Below are 8,252 nucleotides of genomic sequence, written 5' to 3' on the forward strand. Positions count from 1 at the left end.
GGGGGGGGTTTGGGGGGGGGGAGGGTGTAGGGGGTGGGGGAGGGGAGGAAGGGAGGGAAGAAAGGCTAGACGTAAAGAAAAAGATATATAAAAGAACAGAAATATAGGAGAAGGAAGAGACAGAGCCCCACCCGCGCGTCACGAACTCCGATGAGCAAATGGCCCCGCCGCGCTCGCTCCGCCGTTTAAATACCCCTCAGCCCCGCCCCCGCGCATGCGCTCTGGGGCCCCGCGCACCTGTGCAGGCCCCGCCCCGCGCACCTGTGCAGGCCCCGCCCCCGGGCCCGCCCCGCCCGCGCCCTTCAAGTGCGGCCGATCCGCTCCCGGCCCGCTCCATTCGGGAACACTCGTGCTGGGATGCGGCGGGATCCTCGTCGGAGCGCTGTGCCAGGGACAGCTCCTGGTTCTGCGCGAATCCTGGGGCGCTCAGGTAGGACCAGGGTCGGGTCTAGGTTTTGGCGGTATTGGCTGGGGGTTCCAGGCGGTGCCGCCTCTCCCCGGGCAGGCAGGGTGCGGGTAGCGGGGCCGGGATCGGGATCGCCGCAGGCAGCAGCAGCAGCCGCCCCGGACGGGCGCTGGGGCTGAGCCCGGCGCTGCCGCTGCCATTCCGTTCCGGTGGCCGCGGCACTCTGGACACGGTCCCGCTGTGGCCGCGGGGAGCCGGGGCTCTGCCGGTAACCGCGCCCGGAAGAACGGCGGCGGGATCTCCCCGTGTAGACGCTGCATCGCGGCTGGACCCGGCCGGGCGCGGGGGCCGCCGTGCCAGCCCTGGAGCCCCAAATCCCGGCGCTCCCGGTGCCCCCGTCCCGCAGAGGCCCCGCAGCCCTGAGCGCGGAGCAGCGCCCGGCCCCCCGTTCCCGTGCGCGCACAGCCCCGGGGCTGCTGCCCGCGCACCCCTGCGGAACGAGCGGGGCTGGGGCGCGGGACGAGCCGCTCGGCGGGGCCGGGCACGGTTCTGCTCGGGCTGCTTCTCCATCACCTGCCAGATGGGATGCTCCCCCTCTCCCTTGCTTTGCAACTCCAAGAAGCTCTGCAATGGCTCTGCAATGGCAAAGCCTTTTTTGTTAAAACTCGGCTGCGGTTTTTCCTCTTTATTTCTGGATCACAGGGTATACTGGGATTGAGAGGGTTCCTAAAATCCAACTCTCAAGGACACAGCCCGTGGGAGAATTGAACTCACAACCTTGGCACTACCTGGACTGTGCTCCGACTGACTGAGCCCTCTGCATCACAGGTATGAAACTCCCAAGGATGGGAATCCTTGGCTCCAGCGAGCTGCACAGAGGCCTCAGTGCCAGCAATACTCCTTGTTGTTTCTGTGTGTCCCAGCTGCGGGGAACGGGGGGCAGGAGGAGGCCAGGAGTCCCTGAAAGGCATCCAGCACCTCTTGTCCATGGGCCCTCGGGGCAGGGGCTGTGCCTGCAGCGTCCTGCCCGTGCCGAGCGCACGGCCCGGGATGGGCGCTGGGTGCCCGGCCGGCGCTGGCACGGACACGGCTCAAGGGCTGCCCGTGGCTCCCGGGCCAGGGGCTGCTCTGAGCAGGCTCCTGGAGATGCTTCAGCCTGGATACAGGCCACTAGCAGCCCAGGGAGCAGCTGGCGTGTCCTGGTGATGGTGGCACGGGCTGCGTGCAGAGGGGCTCAGACAGCAATTCCTGGTTCCAGCCTCCCAGAGCTCCCAGGCAGCTGCCAGGTATGTCCTGTCCACCCCAATTGCCTTCCCTTCCCTTCCTGCCTGAGGCCTCGTTCAGCAGCAGCAGCACTAAAGCCAAGGCAGTCTTCCCTCACAGCTATTAAATGCCAACCGACAGCCTGCAGAGATGCCTTCAAATCAAAGGTTCAGGTGGGATGAAGTTTTGTTTGGACGAAGGCGGGAGTTTCCAGGGAGCCAGCTGGAAGTGCAGAAGGGATGGAAAGCTTTCCCAGGTGGGTCCCACTGGAGGTGTGCTGGAGGCAGGGATGTGCACCCTTTGCTGAGGGAAAAGAACTTGCAGAGGCTCTGAAAGGAGCTGAGCTGCTGCAGGGAGAGATGTCCTCCCGTGGGCACGGGGAGCTGCCTTGGCACGGGACGGGAGCGCCCCCGGCCCTGCCTTCTCCTGCTTGAAAATATCACCTGGAGCCCCGGCTCAGGGGGGCTAAATCAGCTGGACTCCAGGCAGCTCTGTCAAGTGCCCCCAGGGACATGGGTGGGGCTGGGGGATGAGGGCTTTAAATAGCCAATTCTTTTGAATACACGCCTGTCCCTGTCCTGATGCTGCTGAGCTTCCTTGGAAGCTCTGCCAGTTCCTGGCACAGCTGGCTTTAAGAACTGGAAATAGGTTGGAAATAAAATAAATCACCTTTTTCTTCTGATTATCTTTTTTTTCTTTCAGGTGCTGGACTTGCCTCTGTGGATGTGCACTGAGCTCTCACTGCAGGGGACTGTCAGGCCTGACTGGCTGTGAGTTTGTGTTCTTCTCACTGGGGAATCAGAAAAGATCATTAATTAGACCACAGAAATCTTTTCTGAAACCTTTCCCCTTTCCTGCCCTTTGCTGGTAAGTCTTTTCTTTCTGCCTTTAACTCTACAGCTGTTCCCTGATGTCATTGCCCCTGTCTCACTTCTGTGCTGCTCCTAGCTGGGGAAAACTCATAATAGAGCTTGTAACAAGTAAGCACTTGTTTCTATACTTCTTTTTCCAAAACTTTCACCAGAACTTAATTTCACTAGTTGGGAAGCGTGGTGAGGGGTGCAGGAGGAGCAGGAATAGGGGACGGAAGCCTTGAGCACTGCAGGCTACAAAGATATGCATTTATCAATTTGACTTAGTCCTGCTGCGTTAAGGATACATAAATAGGCAAAATCCAAGGCACAGGGTGAAGTTCCTGTGACAATGCTACTGTGTGTTTATCTTGAATTACTCAGTGTGCCCCATTTCCCTTTAATAAGTGCTCTGATACCCCTGTAGAAACAAACACAACATGGGTGGGACAGTGCACCTCACAGCTCCACAAAGAGTGGCACCTCCACCTCGTATGGCAATGCCATTTTAGTACAGCCCAACTGTCTCACAGCAGAGGGCCAAAGGCCCCTGGGAAAACAATTCTGGCACGGCACAGACTGTCAAGACACGTCTGGATGGCTGGGGAACCAGAAATGTACCAGAGCCAGGGCAACAATGTGCTTTAAAACTTAGTAACTTTGTGTTTCCAGCAATAAAGCAAAGTTGTTATTTAATGGCTGAAGTACTGCCATTTTCTCCAAAATTCCAGTAACAATTGAAATTTATTACTCCTGTATTATTCATGTAGTTCAATTTAATACAAACAGTATTTCTGGTGCTCAGAGTTTATGGAGAGTGTCTCTTTAGGGTATACCTTACTCTATGTCAAATAGATGCTAGAAATAACTCCCTGGTGTCTTGCTGCTGTGAACTGGGGATCAAAAACAGGGCTATATTTTCTAACTTGAACAAGGGAAAACATAGGGATCTTTTCTTGACAAGATACCAATCTCATTTCTTCTTATTTCTTTTCATTTATCTCTACTGCTCTCTCTCTCTTCCCTCAGAAATAGTAGTTGCCACAAAGCATGATTTAAAAACCCAAAGAAAATCCTATTTCTTAAATTTCAGCATTTACTACACCATACCCTAGGCCTCTTCAGAGACAGAAACCCCAGCCATTGTAATTATTGCAAAGATATTGAGAAGCAGGGGGACAACTGCACCAAGGCATCCATTTTCCCCTTCTAAGAACACACCTGCAAATACTCCTGGAAGTCAGGGTAAGGTACATGCACCATCTAGTAGGTGTGAAAGTATTTGCAAAAGAAAGACAAACTAAAATAAATGTTCCTTTACTATTTATAAAACTAATTACTTTTTGAAAAAATAAAGAAATAACAAAAACAACCTTGAGAGATTCACAGAACCACAGATTGTTAAAATAAAAAACACAAGAGAGATGAAGCAAAGTGCTTTGGGATCATGTTCATACCTGTGTTTTTCTGTAGAGTACTTAGAAGAAAAAGGAGTTATTTCATTTTCAGTTTTCAGCAAAAGTCACTAACTGGAATAAATACTTGATGAAACAGGGCAGGATATTCAACAGCAGCTAAGTGCCCAGCAGTTCAAGGTGCTTCACTTTGCCTTACTGAATGTCTCAATGTCACCCTGAAAGAAAATTGAAAACCTTAATTCAGCTTATATTTAGCAAAGAAAATGTACAGACTAATTCAGAAATATTTTTTATGTAATTTATATTATCAGATGTCCTGTAAAGCACTTGTGTTCTGACCAGGCTGTTAACATCTGTAACTTTATTTGTTCTTCTGTTTCCTTTTGACATGGCTGTAATTCATCAATATTTTTCCTTTGACTAACTGAAATAGAGCATCAATATTAGGATGTGACTAAAAGGAAATTGAGCAGGATGCAAAGGTTAAAACCAGAATAAAACAACTTAAACCAAAGATTGCCTCTTATCAACATCCTTACAATAATAGGGTCACTGACCACTGCACATTGCTTTTTCAATTTTTTTTTTTTTTCTTTATTAAAAAAAAAAAGTTAATTATATATCTACAGACTGTGGATAAAATAAACTACTCTCTAAACCCAAGTAGGCATTCCCCAGGGAATCTGTGCTCTCTAAAAGCATCAATTGATTTAGATGCTATCAGTGGCACCTCAGCCTGGGGCAAAACCACTGAGCATTCCCTTCCTGTGTGGAACCATTCCACAGGCTCCTGTTAGTCAGGGTAAAGCACTTTAGGAAACATCTTGTTTAATCTGCTTTATTGCAATGATGAATACTGCTAAAGCGCTTTTCTTGTTTGATAAGTCATTGAAAAATTAACACTCACCAGCTGCTGCTGCTCCCTGCATGTGAGAAGAGTCCACTCACGTGTGAGCCAGCTTAGTTAGGCCAGCCAAGGTGAGCGCTGGGCTCACACAACGCTGCAGGTACGAGAGCTCCTCCGTTTCCTGCACATATTTACCTTCACAAACGTGCCAAACTTGCGTCTAATTCCTCCTCCTTGTTTCCAGTCTTGCCTTTAACTCTCCACCCACGGCCCCTCAAGATGCAGTGTTGTGGCTCTTCCTACAACAGGCATGAAGATTCACCTGGTGGCTGCACCGAGAGGCAAACGGCCGGGGGGGCTCATTTCCCGTGGCTTAAATGGCCTCGGCCCCGCCCCGCGCACCTGGGCCCGGGCGGAGCGCGGGGACGGCCGGTGCGCGCTCCCGGTGCGCGCTCCCCGCCCCGCCCCGCCCGCCGCTCCCGCTGCGCGCTCCCGGCCCCGCCCCGCCCCGCCCGCGGCTCCCGGTGCGCGCTCCCGGCCCCGCCCCGCGGGACACCCTATTTACAGACTGTTATATACAAATGCATGTAACTTCATAAAGGAAAACTGGAATAAAAACCAACAGCCTCTGCTGCATTGGATCATTAATCATTTTCTTGTGGCCTGTTCTGCGGGAAGCCTGCCTTTCCCCCTTTCCAGTCTGCTCTGGGGTTTCAGCTCTTGGAATCATTTCAGACTCTGCAGTGAAAGTATGAAGCTGGGGATGAGTGAGCAGTACCCCGGAAGGGCTGTGCCCGTGCCTGGGTCAGGAGCAAATGGCCAGGGCTTATCCTCCCCTGGTTTGAGGCCAGGTCTGGCAGCACCACAGCGTTCCAAGGCAGAATAATGATTTCCTCCCCTTTGTCACTTGTCCAGGCTCTCTGATGCTGCCCTGCCAGTGGATGCACCTCTGTGCCGCAGGGGATTTGGGTGTGGGCTGCAAGGCTTCCCTCCAAGTACTGGTGAACTCAATTTCCATTTTACAAACCTCTGTTGGGCTGGATTAGCCTAAAGGACATGGCCTCCCTGTGAAATCAGTTTTTAAACAAAAGGTAAACTTTGAACCTTGGATTACAGCTAACAGATAAGAGATGCACACTAGATCAATACTTGGCAAATATTAGTCACATGCCATGGGCAGACACCTCTCTGCTGTACCTCTACATGTTTTAGTGTGCTGGTGCAGAACAGATCTTAATTTTAAGGGGTTCTTTACATGACACAACCATTAAATAATTTCTAGCTGCTTCAAAGTGGGGTAACATTGTGTAAAAGTCTCATTAACTCCCTTCCTCTGCAGCCCACCTAGAGTTCAGGCAACTGAAGGCCACCTGTTTGCACAAGTGACAACCTCAAGACACCCTACCATAACAGTAATTTTCTTTGCCCACTGCATTCCTTCTGTGAACAGCAGCTTTTAAGAAAATTGTCAAGTTTGAAACAGTTCCTCTTCGTCACAAGCAAGCAACTGGTTCACTGTCTCCAATTATGCAATAATAATGTAAGTACAAATTGCTTCTATGTTTTATCAAAGGCTGGGTACAACACACATATTTTTTGACTCAGGGTTCTCTGATTGTGCCCATAGGTTAAAAAAAAATAGGAGAGAGAAAGCATAGAAGCATTCAACTCAATTTTTCCCTTTATTAAGGACTTTGGTATTTGATAGTGAGGGAGGGAACATCTTTCTGTTGCCCTTTTCTGCCTTTGGTTTGTAATAACAGTGCTAAACCCATTGCAAGAGTCTGCATATCAGCCAATATTCCAGGAGTAGGACTCCCAAGACAAAGGCAGGTGGGGTTACATGCCAGGGAAGCAGCCCAGGAGGAATCAGTGCTCCTCAGGAGCAACCCAGACGGGACAGATGTTCCTGCCCTACACGTGGCCAGCAGCTCGGTGCCAGGAGCGCCCAGAGTGCAGCATCTGTGTGTGATACAAGGGTCCTAGAAACAGCTCCAGCCTGGCAGCTCCTGGCACAGGAAAGCACTGGCAAGAACTGCAGCCCAGCAAGACAATGCAGCTGCCCTGAGATCGCTTTGTAGTCTAAATTCCCAGAGCAGCAGAGCTGCTGATGTCCTGCTTGGCAAGGACACCTCTCATGCTGAGCTGTCAGCAGCATCGTTATCCCTTTGGCAGCTTTTACAACCTGGACACGTTAATCAGGACTTCAGTGCAGAGACAAACATGATTGAGAGGCAGAATCACTACTTCTAAGCAGAAGTTTGGACCAGAATTTGAATTTCCACCCATGTGGATGCTTGGAAGCAAGTTTTTACTTCATGTCTCACTTAGATTTAAAAAAACCCGACAAAACCCAAAACTGTCCCTGCTTCCCTAGGAGATCACATTTCCTGAGGATTTTGTGCTTTTGTGTCTAGTGTCTCTCAGGGCTTGAATGCAGGAGCCAGGAAAGCTCAGCTCAGAGCTGACTTCATCTCAATTCACCTTATTCTTACTACCAAGCCATCATTTGCCACGTGGCAAACACAGTCTTCTATCAGCACAAGCACAAGTACCCGGGTTGGGATTCTTCTTTCTGATGATGAAAGCCTGTTCCCTCCCCAGGCAGCCACCTGGAGCACTGCACAGCCCAGCCTGGCTCTGACAACATCAGTGGAACGTTCTTTGCATGTTTGCTTCCATCACCTTCCAGAGCTTTCACCTGGCACCAGGAGAGAAGAAAGGCACCAAGAGGGTGCCACGTCCACTCCTGATCTCCTTTCAGCTCAGCAGGGAAAGGGACTGCAGGGGAAATAGCCCAGGAGAGGCACAAGACAACTCAGGGCTTCCTACACCTCCCGCCAGAGGGACACCCAGAGAAGCCAGGACATGTTCTCAGTTCACTAGCATAGCTGTGGAAACTTCTGTTTGAAACTTTTTTGTCAGTAAAGTATAGTTTAGATATGTAGCACAGCACCAAAATAATGATTAATCTGGTACTGAAAATAACAGGGTGCTTTTAGAAAGTGCTGGGGGAAAAAATAGTGCCCATCACTTCACTAGGTGCTGGATCAGCAAACACACATAAGCAATACATAGTAACCCTCACTCAGCTTCCTCCTGTTCTTATGCTCAAACCATCCTATCAAAAGCTGGCTTTTAAAAAAACCCAAGCACAAAACCCCTAAAACTTCATGTAAATGAAAGCACAACTTCAAATAAAACTTTGAAAGCAACATTAATTCAAACTGCCATACTCATGCCAGCTTTCAGGAGTTAAATAAAAATGTAGTTACAAATTAAACAGAAGCTTTTTTCAGGTTGAAATTTTCAGCCCAGTTGAAATATTATGTCAAATGATGCATTTCAGGAAAACTTCATTTGGTGAAAAATTCCCAGTTTCAGGTAAAGGTGAGTCAGCCAGTTCTCACAAACCTGTGGTTGGCACTGCCTGACTTCCATCCCATACTCCCAGCAGGAACAGTCAT

The 8,252-nt window shown here is 50.3% G+C and overlaps 2 long non-coding RNA genes across 5 annotated transcripts in view; one reads left to right on the plus strand and one right to left on the minus strand.

Moving 5' to 3' along the window:
* The first annotated feature begins 50 nt into the window (after positions 1-50).
* Positions 51-4,452, plus strand: LOC130265102 (uncharacterized). 2 transcript variants are annotated; one of them, XR_008842550.1, is made up of 7 exons: positions 336-430; positions 1,109-1,234; positions 1,330-1,692; positions 1,790-1,925; positions 2,372-2,439; positions 2,570-2,649; positions 3,614-4,452. It is a non-coding gene; the product is annotated as an uncharacterized LOC130265102 (long non-coding RNA). The 2 variants fall into 2 exon arrangements; XR_008842551.1 differs by lacking the exon at positions 2,570-2,649 and having other exon boundaries at positions 51-430.
* Positions 3,822-8,252, minus strand: part of LOC130265104 (uncharacterized) — a 178,310-nt gene continuing 173,879 nt past the window's right edge. The window contains exons 1-2 of one of the 3 annotated variants that reach the window (XR_008842553.1): positions 4,981-5,249; positions 3,822-4,153 (exon numbers count right to left, since the gene is read on the minus strand). This is a non-coding gene — a long non-coding RNA (uncharacterized LOC130265104). Of the gene's footprint in view, positions 4,154-4,845; positions 5,250-8,252 lie in introns of those variants that run through there. The other 2 variants (XR_008842554.1, XR_008842555.1) reach the window with 2 other exon arrangements.

This window comes from Oenanthe melanoleuca, chromosome Z (genome assembly GCF_029582105.1).
Source record: "Oenanthe melanoleuca isolate GR-GAL-2019-014 chromosome Z, OMel1.0, whole genome shotgun sequence".
Taxonomy (NCBI): Eukaryota; Metazoa; Chordata; class Aves; order Passeriformes; family Muscicapidae; genus Oenanthe; species Oenanthe melanoleuca.